Source organism: Oryzias latipes, chromosome 18, assembly GCF_053564925.1.
Source record: "Oryzias latipes strain Hd-rR chromosome 18, Olatipes_Hd-rR_3.1".
In the NCBI taxonomy this organism is placed as follows: Eukaryota; Metazoa; Chordata; class Actinopteri; order Beloniformes; family Adrianichthyidae; genus Oryzias; species Oryzias latipes.
The window spans coordinates 2,502,261-2,519,301 of record NC_136254.1 but is presented as its reverse complement, the minus strand read 5'-3'; the positions used below and the strand labels follow the sequence as shown (position 1 = coordinate 2,519,301).

General features: G+C 37.3%; 1 protein-coding gene and 1 long non-coding RNA gene across 2 annotated transcripts in view; both read left to right on the top strand.

The window, feature by feature from the left end:
- The window catches only part of LOC101174464 (ependymin-2), a 185,479-nt gene that overhangs the window by 129,564 nt on the left and 38,874 nt on the right, over window positions 1-17,041 (top strand). The window lies entirely within an intron of this gene.
- LOC144987286 (uncharacterized) lies at window positions 6,212-15,311 on the top strand. The gene is made up of 3 exons (XR_013651163.1): window positions 6,212-7,674; window positions 8,701-8,826; window positions 11,836-15,311. It is a non-coding gene; the product is annotated as an uncharacterized LOC144987286 (long non-coding RNA).

Genomic DNA, 17,041 nt, shown 5'->3' with positions numbered 1-17,041 from the left:
ATGAAATTCAGATGGATATTTTTTACCAAGTGAGAAAATGGTGTGTGGAAAAGGTTTTGGGAAAAAAGCCAGAACCATTCCACCTGTTCATAACAGGAGGTGCAGGGACTGGTAAAACTCACCTAATTAAAGCAATAAAATATGAATCAAATAGACTATTGTCTCCTCTTTGTCGTCATGTAGATGACATCTGTGTTTTGTTGACGGCTCCCACAGGAATTGCTGCGTTTAATGTACAAGCAAGTACTATACACAACACTTTTTGTATTGGTAAAGATGTCCGCTTACCTTACACACCACTGGGTGAGGAAAAATTAAATTCTTTACGTGCCATTTACAGCAGTTTACAGATTTTGATAATTGATGAAATATCCATGGTAGATCATAATTTATTAGCATATATTCATGGGCGTCTGAGGCAAATAAAGCAAACTGGTAACTCTGCATTGTTTGGAAATGTTTGTATTATTGCAGTTGGGGATTTCTTTCAATTACCTCCAGTGAGAGGAAAACCATTGTATGTAGAAAATGTGGGTATGGATCTTTGGTGTGGTGTGTTTGAAATTGTTTGCCTAGAAACCATTGTACGCCAAAAAGATCAGGAATTTGCCAAATTACTCGGCAGAGTTAGGACACGATGCAAAGGTACTGAAATGTTAAAAAGTGATATCCAACAATTGAAGTCACGTGAAACGGGAGAAGGCAGCTCTGCTTTACATATTTTCCCAACTAATGGTCAAGTAAATCAACATAATTTAACCCATCTACACTCATCCTGTCCAGAGTATGTAACTATTAAAGCTCAAGATTATGTAAATTGTAAGGAAACAGGTAGACAAGTGTTACTAAGTGGTAATCATTCAAATGCTAACAATACTTGTCTAGCAGAAAGACTTCTTTTGGGGAAGAATGCACGTGTCATGCTCTGTAAAAATGTTGATGTGGCAGATGGTCTTGTCAATGGTGCATGTGGAATTGTGACTGATATTGTCTATAGAAACTCTGACTTTCCACAAATTGTTTTTGTGAATTTTGATAATAAAGACATTGGAAGACAACGGAAGAAACAGTATGAAAATCATCCAGGGCTTGTCTCAGGTTCTGTAGCCATTGTTCCAGAAGAGGAACGAGTCACAGGAAGAGGTGGTCTGAGACGTCAGTTTCCTCTAAAACTTGCTTGGGCTTGTACTGTTCATAAAGTTCAGGGTCTTACCATTGATAATGTTGTTGTGTCTTTGAAAAAAACTTTTGCTCCTGGGCAGGCTTATGTTGCATTAAGCCGCGTAACAAGTTTGTCTGGTTTAATTATTCAAGATTTTAAGGAACAGGCCATTTACTGTAACAAAACAGTTTCTGAATATGTGGCAAACATGCCTCAATATCTGATAAATAAAGAAAATCTCACTTCTAGTTCATGTGAATTCAGCATTTTCCTCATGAATGTGCAAAATTTACAGTGGCATGTAAAGGACTTAGCTTTGTGCACAAAACAGTTACATGTTAACTGCATAGCTGTAACTGAAACATGGCTTCCAAATGCACCTTTAACTGATGCATTGAACATCAGTGGGTATAATTTTTATAGTATGCCACGCTCACTGTCTTATAGTGGAGTAGATCCTAGACTGAATGTGATTAAAGGCTTAAAACATGGTGGTGTTGGAATGTACACCGTTGAAAATATCCTGTTTGAACATGTAGAGATACAAAATGTAGATATTGAATGTTTAGTGCACAGATTTATTACATCAAACATAGTCGTGGCAGTTCTGTATCGTCCACCATCATATGCCATTTCATTATTTAGAGAGAACCTTAAGAAATTAGTTGATCTTTTGGAGCCCCTGGGTGATACCATTGCTATAATGGGTGATTTTAATGAAAACTTAGTAAACTCTAAGACAATAACTGATTTCATGGCACATAAAGGTTTCATTCAACTGGTTTCTGAAAACACAACGTTAAAAAATACGATAATCGATCATGTGTACTTAAAAACAACAAACTATAAAGTCGAATGTACAGTTGTACAAACATACTTTAGTGATCATGATGGGGTTCTTTGTCGTTTTACACATGTAAGTGACTGTTGATGATTGTGGCAAAGGAGAAAGGGAGAGATGGCGACATCTTTATCTCTTTTAAGTCACAAATGTCTGACTTAATATAAAACGTCAAATGTTGAACTCAATACATGCTGGTGTCAGTTGTTGTGGCGAAGGAGAAAGGGAGAGATGGCGACATCTTTATCTCTTTTAAGTCACAAACGTCTGACTTAATATAAAACGTCAAATGTTTAACCAAATACATGCTGGTGTCAGTTGTTGTGGCGAAGGAGACGGGGAGAGATGGTGACATCTTTATCTCTGTTAAGTCACAACGTCTGACTTAAATTAAAACGTCAAATGTTTAACCAAATACATGCTGGTGTCAGTTGTTGTGGCGAAGGAGACGGGGAGAGATGGCGACATCTTTATCTCTTTTAAGTCACAAACGTCTGACTTAATATAAAACGTCAAATGTTGAACTCAATACATGCTGGTGTCAGTTGTTGTGGCGAAGGAGAAGGGGAGAGATGGCGACATCTTTATCTCTTTTAAGTCACAAACGTCTGACTTGATATAAAACGTCAAATGTTTAACCAAATACATGCTGGTGTCAGTTGTTGTGGCGAAGGAGAAGGGGAGAGATGGCGACATCTTTATCTCTGTTGAGTCACAACGTCTGACTTAAATTAAAACGTCAAATGTTTAACTAAATACATGCTGGTGTCAGTTGTTGTGGCGAAGGAGACGGGGAGAGATGGTGACATCTTTATCTCTGTTAAGTCACAATCCTCTGACTTTATGGAAATATGGTTTCTTTTCCTGCATCATGAATACATATAAGGCATTACAAATTTACATTTTTTTCTGTAGTTAGCAATTGAGTAAAGAATCAAAATCCTTTTTTTGCATATTTCTAAATTTCAAACCATCTGATTTACAAACATATTACAAGTACTCAAAAAGTACTTCAGAAAGTAATTGAAATTTATGTATCTATTGCATTCCTATGGCCTAGTTATTCATGATGCAGGTTTTGCTTTCCTTGCCATGTGACTTCAAAAAAGCAAAAGACATTGGTAATGGTACTCCCAGTTACTGGGATGGGGTTCGATTCCCTACAATGTCCGTGTTCTGAGGTCACATAAACATTTTTTTAATGTCAGTGAATATATGTCTTCATGAATTAACTTTTTTAATCAGAGAAATTTCTATAAATCTCGCCATAGGAGAATCCCCACCGCACCCACCCAGACTAGAACATCAACGGGGTCCACTTCACAGCCGTGAGGCTGCAAAGTTAAACTCCAGCTTCCCCAGAAAGGGCAACAACCACAGACCAAGCCGACAAGCCCTGGCAGAAAAAATCCGCACAAGAAACACTGCAGTCTGTTCCAAAAAAATATATAGTTTTGCCATTGCCTTGCAGATCACAGTAAAAGTGATTTAGTTTTCCAGTAATGTCAGTCAAAACTGCAAGTTCAAATTTACCATATTCTTATTCATACTCACCATATTCAGCAGACATCTCTAATAGCACCTTGAAAATCCTGTGCTGTTTTGCTTTGCAGCTGAGGTTTTTTATGATTTTCACAATAGGAGTCATTATGTGTCCAGAGCCAATCACTTCTGCACATAAGGCCTGCTGGTGAATGAAGCAGCAGTAATGCAGACATTTTGGAAAGTCTGGGTCAGCTTTACAGTGAGTGATGAAACCTGTTTGTCTATTGATCATAGCAGGAGCCCCGTCTGCAGGTATGGCTACCAACTTTTCTAATGGTACCTTTTTCTGCACAAAAACTCCTTCACCGTGTTATACATTAAAACTCCTCTTGTAGTTGTCTGTTAGGGCAGTTGTGTCAATCATGTTAAATGTAGCTTGCAGCTCCAGAAACCAGAAGGAAGACTGAAGCCAAACGGTTCGAGCAGGGCGTTGTTCTTGGGGCGGTCGCCCATGCCAGGCGGTCGCACGTGCTCGGGCCCGCTAAATGCTACTTGTAGCTTTAATTATTATTATTATTATTATTCTTCCGACTTTTCCGTCGCCTTTTTGAGGCCTTTAACATACCCCAAAACTCACCAAATTTTGTATACACATCAGGAGTCGCGAAAAATTTCATATTTTATAGGAGAACGGCATAGGTAAACAAAAATGGCTCGATAGCGCCACCTGCAAAATTTGTTTTCGCGAGCACCTCCATATGCTTTATAGTACAAACCTGATTTTAACAGGGCATGTTCATCGGATAGAAACCTACAAAAAAGTCTCTTGGGACCAAGCTGTCAGTCGCACAGGAAGTCTGATATTTTGATGACAATATGTCATTTTTGCTGTATTTTGGTCATTTGCAGGCCTCGCTCTAGAACGAACTCCTCCTAGAGATTTGAGAGTAATGACTCCAAACTTTGGTTTTGTAAACTAGACACATGTCCGATGTTAAATTGCAAAGCTTTTAAGTTTTTATGGATGTTTGTGACCATGGCGGCGCGTCAAAATTGGAGGTCGTTTCGAAAACACGCCATGAAAAGAAAAATGGCCATTACTCAGCCATGCATAATCCAATCTGATCCAAAATTGATGTGCATGATTGTAGTCTGACTCTGAACACATCTGCAGTGAAAAAATCTGGAAAAAGTGTAGCGCCACCTGCTGGCAAGAGGAAATGACATGTTTTACTTGGAGCATCACTGCTCCGAGTAGGATGAGCCGACACACCTGAAAATGACGTCCACCTGTTGAAAAGCCATTGAAGTTTACTCTGACAAAAAACCATAACTTTCAATGCGGGGGTGTGGTCGTGACAGAGCGGCAAAGTTGGGCATCTCGCTATGCACACAAAAGTTGCTCTCACGTGCACATTCCTTGTCCAATCTCACTGAAATTCAATGGATATGATGAAGCTTCTATTCTGAACCCATGGATATGACAATCTTGGACGAGCTCTATAGCGCCACCTAGTTATTGCATTGGGCACATTCTGCCCTGTATTTTCTCTTTGCTTTGTCCGATGTGCATGAAATTAAAACTGGAGATACTCAGAAGGGTCCTCTCTCATCATGTAAAGTTTCATGGGTGTACACCTGACGGTGCCTGCGTAACAGGAAGTGGTCGATTATGTGCACCCAAATAATAGAAATTTATTATAAATCAGCCGTTTGTCTCAGGAAGCTGAGATTTCAGAATTAGATGCCTTTAATAACCTCCAGCTTTGATATGTAACACTATAGGGTCTACGAGAAACTTCATCACTTGATTTTTTTAATGAAATTTTGGACTGAACAAAGATTTTTAGCATAAATTCTGTTTAGGTTATCAGCACCAAGAATTCAACTTTCATAGGCATTTATGTGCTACTGCTTCCTAAAAAAATTCAGAATGATTGAAGTTACAGGTGACATCTTAGAGAGCATTACATCCAAAAAGGTCCGAAAACGTCTTTTTAGGCAAAACTGCAAACACCTATTTTTTTGCATAACTTATCTTTCAAATATCAGCACAAAAAAATTAAAAACGGTAGGGATCTGTGTTTGCTGCCTTCCATATTTTTTTCAGACTTAAAAGTGTAACAGATGATTTATAAAAAATCCTTTTCATCCAAAAACCTGTGTTAAATCTGTCTAGACTCCAAACAAACATTTTTTTTATGGTAACTTATGTTTCAACAATCGACACCAATTTTCACAGACCTAAAGCTGAACATGTCCCATAGCTCCCTGAATATTTTCATAGATATAAAATGAACTGGTCATTCTAACATCTGGCATTCTAACATCTAACATCTTACATGTCAAAGCCTCTCTCAGCCTGGCTCTGCTGAAGGAGTCGTGTTACAACCCCGCCCCCTCCTGCTGGGACCCCTGCTATGTAAATTAGCAAGCAGTGAACAGAGAGATGAGTAGTAAGAATGGCCATTACTCAGGCATGCATAATCCAAAGACAGCCAGTTAAACACTGAAAGACATATTTTTTCGGTATGTCTTTCATACATCTTTGGTATTAAAAACTCTCCAAGATGAATGTGCCTGACTCCACCTGCAGGTGGATCACAGACTTCCTGACGGACAGACAGCAGTATGTGAGGCTGGGGAAGCTCGTCTCAGATACTCGGACCACAAGCACCCGATCCCCCCAGGGCTGTGTCCTTTCACCCCTGTTACTCTCCCTGTACACAAACAGCTGCACAGCTGGTCACCTTTCTGTCAAACTCCTGAAGTTTCCTGGCAGAAAAGATCCCCTCAAGAAACACTGCAGGCTGTTCCATAAATAAAATATAGTTTTGCCATTGCCTTGCAGCTCGAAGTTCAAGTGATTTAGTTTTTCAGTAATTTCAGTCAAAAATGCAAGTTCAGATTCACCAAATTCAAATTCACCATATTCAGCAGACATCTCCTCCAATAGCACCTTGAAAATCCTGTGCTGTTTTGCTTTGCCGCTGAGGTGTTGATTTTCACAATAGGAGTCATCATGTGTCCAGAGCCAATCACTTGTGCACATAAGGCCTGCTGGTGAATGAAGCAGCAGTAATGCAGACATTTTGGAAAGTCTGGGTCAGCTTTACAGTGAGTGATGAAACCTGTTTGTCTATTGATCATAGCAGGAGCCCCGTCTGCAGTCACTGCTACCAGCTTTACTAATGGTACTTTTTCTGCACAAAAACTCCTTCACCGTGTTATACATTTCAACTCCTCTTTTAATTGTCTGTAAGGGCAGTTGTGTTTTGAAAAATTTTTTAGACTTCTTTATATTTATAGATATGAAGATTTCTCAACTTAAATAAAGCAGCCGATTGAACTTCTAAGAAAAGTCCACCAGAGAGAGTCAAAGGGATTACAATTCGGCCTCTAGGTAGCAGGTGACCGTTAAGTATTTATGCTGTAAAAGATTTTGTTGTTCTTTGACAAAGTTCACATGCAGCAGGCTTCCCCCACCAGCAAAGCATCATGGGAAGTATGACGTCACAACCCCTGAATAGCAAACGTTTCTTGTGAGATGTATCTAACAGAATCACCCACAAAACATTTTTTTGAACACAGACATAACACAAAGAAGACAACACACCACCACTTTGGGATTGGAATGTAATTTTATTAGATTTTAACCCTTGGGATCAAACTAAAAACGGAGCTGTCTGATTGGTCCATGGGAGAACTCATGCCAATGGGGCACAAACCCAACAGCTACAATGTTCCCTAACGGACTAATGATCAATAAAATAATTACTATAAAATGTTCTACACATACATACGGAACTAAACGAAGTAGAACTTCTATTATTTCATGAAAGCAATAACATGTAATCAATCTACTTCATCAAATACGAACGATAAAATGCATGATGGGAAAAACCACAAGTCAAGCAGCTGGTCAAGCCATTGAAGGCAGGGCATTTTCGTCTGAGTACTCCCTCTGCTCGACCCCTGCTGGACGACTGGAGAATCACACCCCACAGAGAATTTCGCTGAAGCTTGCCGAATTTGAGCAAATCAGTTCTTTTCAGAACTTTCTCATTTCCTCTGCACTTCGATCTTCGACGCTCCTGACCAGCAAGGAAGACTACAGGACCCCCAGTGAGAAGAACTCGACCTTGCCAGACGCACTGCGCCGAGGACGCCTTCAATTTGACTCGAGGTTTGTCACGACCATTATGAATTTTCCCGCGACTTGTAAACGAACCATTACTTTAATCGACCATCGACACTTTTTTACATCGCCACAACGACTACTCACCTTCTGATTATCAATTTTATTGAATAAAAAACCGTAAAAGTTGCTTAAAATTGATTAGACGAACGCAAATAATTTGACCTTTTACTTCGTTGAACCGGAAGTGATGGCGGGCATTTTGTTTCGAACGTAATTTTAAAAAGACTTTTCAAAGCAAACCAACCGACGAATTTTCTTTTTAAACGGACACAAATGTACAAAATGACATGTAGAATCGATACTGGTCGACAAACAACAAGTTTCTATCAGTTTCAGAGATCGTTTTTTTTTGTAGTCTATCCACCATCTTTGTAGTTCTCAATTAAATATTCGAATGTAGTTTTTACGGTTTTTAAACCACATTAACCAGTGAAACTCCTTTCTAATTGATCAAATACATAGCAGTTCACATATAATACATTTTGAACGCGTGCCGACCCGTGAGTATTTCCACTGAAGATCAGTTCCAACCTATTTTGTACTTTTTAGGTTTTAAGTTAAATTTTCAGTGTTTAATAATTTCATAGGACACATGTTAAATTTATTTGTGTATAAATGTTTTCATATAATCTATAAGTGTGGCAGCCAGTATGAATATATTTGCAGGAACACACACAGATTTTAAAATGGCTGCTTGGCCTCCTGTTCGCTTTAGGATTGATAACGTTATTATTAGTTTATAAATGTTTTTATGGTCTTGGGCCTTCATATTTGTCTGATATGATTTTAATGTATGATCCCCTGTGGACCCTGAGGTCCTCTGATACAGGCCTTTTGGTTATCCCAAAAGTTAAAACACACGGCAAGGCCTCATTCAGTTTTAATGGACCTCCTCTATGGATTAGCCTCCCAGAGAGCATCTACCATTTCATGTCTATTAAAGTTTGTTTATGTATTTATTTTTGTTTGAATTAAATGTTTTTCCTTTTACATTTTTATTTGTAACTCCAGAGTTTTCCTCTGAGGGATCTTCCACACCAGTGACTAAACCTTTGTCTGGACAACAGAGAGAGGAGCTGTTTGCTGTTTTTTCCAGAGAACGTTGTGTTTTGTAAGCCATTAAAGAGTTTGGTAAAGGTAAGTTAAATTTGCAGTGTTTAATAATCTATTATAGCAGTGATCCCCAACCTTGTTTCAATAAACTTGATTGCACATTTTTTAAGTTAACGGACAGGTCTTTGAGATGTTGGTGGAGGATTACTGTAGCAACGCCACGCAGAAGGAGGAACAGATGTGTGACATCACACATCCCAGCTTTAATTTAGACACCCATGGATAGAACATTGCATGGCTCTCATCATCCTCCCCCCTTCTGCCACTCATGGTGCAAAAAAGAAAAATGTAGCTATTTTTTTCTGGAAGTAGAAGGCTCCTCTTCTGTCTCCTGGCTGGGCCTTTTCACCTATGCAAAAAAAACTTTCCAAAGACGTTTGTTTTTTACTCATTTTGCTAGCTCCTGGGTTTTATTTTAGCGATAACTTATCACGTGACTGAGAGGAGCACCTTGGTCTGTGTTACTATGGAAGCGATTCTGTAGCATTAATAAAAAGCAAAGTCAAAACCAGAAATGCCTTTTAATTTTCAAGATGAAGCTGCATTTTTTGACTCAAAAATAAAATGAAAAAGCCATCCACCAAAATGCTTTTTCATTTCCTTCTTCAACACTGATTATTCTGTCACTTAATTAAAATTAAAATGAAAATGGTATTTGACATTTCATTTTCAAGACGTTCCATGGTAAATGTGTAGCATAATTCATTTAGAAATGTCTAATTTGACATTTAAAATGGATTAATAGAAATGCTTTTTATTTTCAAAGTGAAGCTGCATTTTTTGACTCAAAATTAAAAAGAAAAAGCAATACTTCAAAATGCTTTATCATTTTATACTGCAACACAGCTTTTTTGTCACTTAATTAAAATGATAAAGAAAATGGTATTTGACATTTCATTTAAAAAAAGGTGCATGGTAAATGTGTAGCATAATTCATTTAGAAATGTCTAATTTGACAATAAAAATGGTTTAACAGAAATGCTTTTTAATTTTCAAAATGTAGCTGCATCAAATAGCTCAAAATTCAAATATAATTCAAATATAATAGCAATATTTCAAAATGCTTTTTCATTTTATACTTCAAACCGCTTATTCTGTGTCATAATTAAAATGAAAATGCAAAGAGGGGATTGCATTTGCATTTTAACATCCACCCTGCAAAACTTGGAGCAATATTCATTTCTTAAAAGCATTAGCAGAGGGGAGGCGGGGCGATGACGTCACTGCTTTCTCCGTGTGTCCGCCTGCTGAAAGACACACGCACCAGGAGCAGACTGTTAGTGGCAGAGAAGAGGGTTTTGTGATGGTTGTGAACTTCTGATGAGTTTGCACAGCTTCTCAGGACTAACTAGCAGCATGTCCGTCTTCTGCGGTCCTCCTCCTGACGCACGCAGACAAGCTTTTTATCTTCGGACCGCCAGCTGCCTTTTCATAGCGGAGCGCGAAGCTCCGATCGCTGAAGGCGGAAATGCTGCTACGATGATCCGAGAAACCATCATATGAATTTGTGTTTCCAGTGGTGTCCAGAACAAAATAAAAACTGATGTAATTCTCACATATTTACAAATTTATTTGCAGCTAAATTTGCTGTTTGACAGCTGGAGCTCCATCAACAGACAGATTTCTCCATGCTAAACGGTTGCTGGTTGGACCAAAAACACTCACTCAGCGTGAAGCTGCAGGAGACTATCTTCATAATGTGCTTTTATTACTGTTATGATTATTATTAAAGGCCTGCTCTGCTTGATCATATGTTTGTAAATCCGTGCGGTCAGACGACGCTGAAGAAGTTGGGTTGGGATTCACAGCTTCTGATTCAAGAGGGAGCTAAAGGAACATTCTGCTGCATTTCTCGCATTAAGATCCAGGAATCCAGGTTTGAGCAGGCCAGGTCCAGCGGTTTGTGAACAGGACCCAGTTTTAGGTGATCTTAATGCGAACACAGACACACCAGGTCTCTCAGCGACAGCGGCCGTACACACGGAGAAAGCAGTGACGTCATCGCCCCACCCCCCCTCTGCTAATGTGTTTAAGAAATGAATATTGCTCCAAGTTTTGCAGGGTGGATGTTAAAATGCAATCCCCTCTTTGCATTTTCGTTTTAATTATGACACAGAATAGGCGGATTGAAGTATAAAATGAAAAAGCATTTTGAAATATTGCTTTTATATTTGAATTTTGAGCTACATTTTCAAAATTAAAAAGCATTTCTGTTAATCCATTTTAATTGTCAAATTAGACATTTCTAAATGAATTTTGCTAGACATTTACCGTGGACCTTTTTTAAAATGAAATGTCAAACACCATTTTCTTTATCATTTTGATTAAGTGACAGAATAAGCTGTGTTGAGGAAGGAAATAAAGCATTTTGAAGTATTGCTTTTTCTTTTTAATTTTGAGTCAAAAAATGCAGCTTCATTTTGAAAATCAGAAAAGCATTTCTATTAATCCATTTTAAAGGTCAAATTAAACATTTCTAAATGAATTATGCTACACATTTACCAGAGAACGACTTGAAAATGAAATGTCAAATACCATTTTCATTTTAATTAAGTGACAGAATAAGCTTTGAGGAAGGAAAAGAAAGCATTTTGGGGGATTGTTTTTTCATTTTATTTTTGAGTCAACAAAATGCAGCTTCTTTTTGAAAATGAAAAAGCATTTCTGGTTTTAACTTTGCTTTTTATTAATGCTACTGAATCGCTTCCATACATTACTGGTGACATAGACGGGTGTGACAGTCACACAGAGAATCGGGCATCTTTTCAAAATAAAACATCTTTCAGATTCAGATATAAATAAACCGGAAGTAAAGTAAGTTATTTATTATTTGCGGCCCGGGGGTTGGGGACCACTGTATTATAGGACACATGTTACATTTATTTGTGTATAACTATTTTCCAATAGTCTGAATATTTAATTTTATGTTTTTGATTATTTGTCTGTGTGGTATAAATGTATTGCTTTATGTATACATAATAGAAATGAGAATTTTATTTTAATGGTGGTTTCATTTTTTTATTTTTTTTTTAGATGCCACGAAAGAAGGGATTTAATATGCGTCGCACCAAAGTGTGTAAGGTTCAGGAAGAAGGTAAAACTTCTGGTTGTGTTTGTCTGGAGCAAATACAGAGGCCTTTGATTTCTGGAATGAAAGTAAGATTGACAAATTCAAGTGATAGTACAACATCGCTTACATGTTGTGTTGTGGCTGCAATCAACCATGTTGTTGCTCCAGTGTGTACATGGAGGGACGCTGATGTTGATAATATTAGAAATGAAGGTGTGCAGTTGGTTTGTTCATTTAATGGAAGTGATGGATGTGTGAACAATTCCGAAAAGTTATTCAAGGTTTCTGAAAAGCTCAGTGTGTTTGGAAGAATTTGGGATGTTGCTATCAATGAGCCTGTGTATTCTGGTGATTCAAAGAGTGAAGATTTTTCACTGTTGTATGAAATGATGCAGGAGCGACTGATGGAGGAAGATCTGTGTTTGTTGGATTTGCAGGGTTTCGTTTGTGCTGTCATTCATCACAAAGAGTATTTTGTTGTGGTTGATTGTGGTGCACGAGATTCATCTGGAATGTTTTCTAATATTGGAACATCTGTGGCTGTCTTCAACAGTTGCTTTAATGACTTGATGTTGCACATTTGGAACTTGAAAAAGTCTTTGAATGCAGAATGGTTTGGCATTAGTTCAATGTTTGTGAAAGAAGCTTCTTGGGACGGGTGTAATAATACATTTGGTTTGGGAGCAGAGGATGCACGTGTGAATCAGTCAGTTTTGGGCAAAAGACAGACTGGTTTTATAAAAGAACATGTTCAGGAGTTAAATGACAAAATTGTGGTTGGCGATAAATGTAAAGTGTTAATGGAATGCAAAAATACATTGAAAATTGGAAAAAAGGGCAGTAATTTAAAAAAAAAATCATCTTCAGTGATTTTAAATGAAAACAATTGTAACAGATTTGACACAGAACGTTGTGTAAGGGGATCTTTTCATCAAGGAGATCGGCAGCTTCAAAACAGAGGTGTGCAGTGCATGGCAATAGCCCTGGTGAGTATGGCTAAACACACGCATCGTAGTGTTTTTGAGTGGGAGGCAACAGACTTGGACCATGTTGTGTTTCTTGGTGATCAGCTTTACTCCTCGGTGTGTGAAAACAAAATCATCCCTGGAAATTTGAAGTTTTTGTCAGTACCTGATTTGCCCATGGATTCTGAAATTGATGGTAAATTATTTAAGTTTGAGTATGGTGAATACGTTTCTGGGATTGTTAATGTGAGTAATGGTAAATTTGTTGACAGTGGTGAAGTGATAACTCTTAAAAAGGGACTGGAGCACATGCTTGTCAAGTATAAAACATGTTTTTTGACCATAGGCAGTAGTACTTGTGCTGTTATTTCAGAAAACGGCCATTATGCTGTGGTGGATTCACATGCACGCAGTGGTACTGGAATGGCAGATGTAAATGGAAGAAGTATTATCATGTACCTTCCTAGTCTTAATGATTTATACAATTATATTTGTTGCCTGAGTATTTCACTTGCAGGGAAAGAAATGGCTTTTGAAATTGCATCCGTTGCTGTTACTGACAATGATCATAGTGAGAAAAATAAACAAAGTGTGCTTGAGAAGGATTGTAAAACTGGATTAAATACTGGGTCACAGTTTGGTTTCGGGTGCAGTTTAGATGTTCAAACTGGTCCCTTACCGTTGCATGAAAGTAACAGAAAGCGTAAGCTTTCTACTGTGCAACGTGAATCAAAGAAGACAAAATGGTATGATGCTAATGAAGCTAGTTTGGATGTTGAGTTTCTTGATGTTTCATCAAAGAAACTTGAGTTTTACCCTGTTGATTTTGATGTTACACAAGCATTGTGTAAACAACTGAATGTGCATTGTGAAAACACTGCTTGTTCTAACCCTCTAGAGGTTGATATGTTGGGAATTCCATGTCAAACTGATCATATAGTAGCCGATGGCAATTGTTTTTTTAGGGCTGTGTCCAAAGTTATTAGTGGTACAGAGAAAAATCACATAAAGTTAAGACGTGCAGTTGTCACACATTTACAAAAGAATGTTGGAAATTATAGTTCTCTTTTGAGATCTGAAAATATGTCTGTGGATGAATATCTCAATGTTTCTAGAATGAGATTTTCTGGTAGTTGGGCTACAGAGGTTGAAATTCAAGCTACAGCTGACTACTTGGGTGTGAGTGTGTATACATTTCACAATGAACGTTGGTTGAAATATGCCTGTCAACGTAAGGCCATATCTAAACAAGGCATATATTTGCAAAATATAAATGAGTGTCATTATGAAGTTGTAACTTGCGTTGAAATGTTTCAGCAGCAGCGTTGTTTTGGGTTGTGTAAATCTATGGAAAAAAATAATTTGGGTCATAATATGAGGCAACGCAAAAGAGACTCAGAAATGCTGTCAGAAGGAGATTGCAAGAGTGTTAAACATGGCAGGTCTGAAGTTGGTGATTGTAATGAAGTTTTGTTTAGTGCATTGGTTAACAATGATCACCAAAACAGTGAAATTTATCAAAGTAACAATTTAGTTGAAAATGCTTTCAGTTTTTATCCATTGTCGTTTGAGAGTACAGTTTTGTTGTCAAAACATATTGATTTAGATTTTGTGAAGCAGTATGAAGACATTCCAACTAATAATGTAACGCTTGGTTCTATTTGTAAGACAGAGGTCACATTAAATGATGGCAATAGTTTTTTTCGTGCTATTTCTCGAGTCATTAGTGGATCTGAAAATTGTCATAGAAGAGTTCGACTGGCTGTTGTTAAGTTTATGCTAAAGAACAGTGACATTCATATGAAGTTGCTGGAGAAAGGATATGCCACAGTGTCTGAGTACATTCAAAAGTCACGTATGAAATATGTTGGCAGTTTTGTATGTGAGATTGACATTCAAGCTACTTCAAATGTTTTGGGAGTAGAAATTTTTGTACACAATGGTAGCATATGGAGAAAGTATAACCCTGTAAATAAAATACTTGGAAATCAAGCAATTTATTTGCGAGAATGTGGTGAGAAATATTACGAGGTTGTTGTTTGTGTTCATTGTAGTGGTAAAATTGGGTGTGCCAATTGGTGTAAAAGCAATAGTATTTGTTCTGAGAAACCACTGTTAAGATGTCGTTCTTTTCAACCACATAATGTTAGTTGTGATTCAGTTGGTGAATCTTCCTTTTCAAAGTATCTAAAAAAAAGGAGATCTTTTTACCACAAAATGCAATATCAAACAAGTGAACTGCATAAACAGAAGAAAAAAGATATGAGTAAAAGGAAATATGCATCTGATTCTTTGCGTAGATCCAGAGCATTAGAATTGAGTAAAAATAAATATAGGGAAAATGCTATGCATAAAATGTGGGTTAAAGAACGTAGTTCTGCAAAATACAGAACTGATGATTTACACAGACATCGTGTTAAAAATGGGAGTAAAAGCAAGTATAAATTTGATTTGTTACACAAACATAATGTTAAGGAAATGAGTAAAAGAAAATATCAGATTAATGTTACTCATAGAGAAAATGTTAAAGCACTGAGTTCTAGAAAATATCAGAGTAATGTTACTCATAGAGAAAATGTTAAAGCACTGAGTTCTAGAAAATATCAGAGTAATGTTACTCATAGAGAAAATGTTAAAGCACTGAGTTCTAGAAAATATCAGAGTAATGTTACTCATAGAGAAAATGTTAAAGCACTGAGTTCTAGAAAATATCAGAGTAATGTTACTCATAGAGAAAATGTTAAAGCACTGAGTTCTAGAAAATATCAGAGTAATGTTACTCATAGAGAAAATGTTAAAGCACTGAGTTCTAGAAAATATCGTCAAGATCCTCACTTTAGGAAAAGTGTGTTGGATGGGATGAAATTGAAGCGACAATTGAATAAAAAACAGTTGGAAGAGTTTGATGTTGTTATGAAACAATTTTTGGATAAAGTTAAAGATGGACCTGGGTTTGTTTGTTGTGTATGTCATAGGTTGTTATTTGAACATCAAGTATTACATTGTAAAAAAGAGTTGTACAGTAATGCAGGACTTGGACTTATCGCTGATCAATGTATCACTTCTGGTTATTTGCATATCTGCAATGCAAACTGCTCAAAAAATTGTGAATGGATGAAAACATCAAGAAGCAAATTGTGGATTTGTTACACGTGTCATGCTAAAATCAAGAAAGGTAAAGTACCAGCTGAAAGTGTTAAAAATAACTTAGAACTTGAACCTATACCAGCGGAATTGGCATGTTTAAATCAATTAGAACAACATCTAATAGCGTTACATATTCCATTTATGAAACTGTTAGCATTGCCCAAAGGTGGACAGAATGGCGTGCATGGACCTATTACTTGTGTTCCTGCAAATACTGAACAAACAACTTATTTGTTACCACGCATGTCTATTGAGGGTTCTCTTGTGCCTGTGAAATTAAAACGGAAGCTTACTTATAAAGGACATTATGAATATCAGTATGTTGATACGGAACGTGTTAAGCAGGCTTTACAGTTTTTACAAACCCATAATTATTATTATAACAACGTGAAATTTAATAATGATTGGATTAATGGTTTTTGTAAAGAAACATCTGATGTGGTAGAAAAAGATGTTGAATGCACTGCAAATGTTGACGATTCAAATGTTTTAGGAGATGAACTTCTGCATGATAGACAGCAGCATTGCATGTTCCAGGACACTTGTCTAATGCCAGTAGACATTGGTCAAGAGGCTTTGGATCAATATTTTGATCACATTTTGAATGTAGCTCCCGCTGAAGGCAATAGTCCGGTGAAGTTGTTGTCCGATATTACAAATGAGGCTAAGTGTTTTCCTGTGTTGTTTCCTAAGGGTGGACCAACATATCATGATGGAAGACAACATCCTTTAACTCTATCACGATATTTTAACAACAGGATTCTTAATGCTGATTGTCGTTTTGCACAAAATGTGGAATATATTTTTTTTGCCCAATATATGACAGAATTAGAAAAGGTCGTTTCAAATGTTTCGATTGCAGTAAGAAAAGGTAAGTATAATTTTAAAAATAAACGAGTAGTTACTGGAGAGTTGTTGAAAAGTGATGATTCTATTAAAAGGATGTTGGAATTTGATGATGGGTACCGATTTTTAAAACCAATTAGAGGTACGCCAGCTTTTTGGCAGGCGGCCCAGAAAGACCTCATGGCTTGTGTGAGGCAGCTTGGAATCCCCA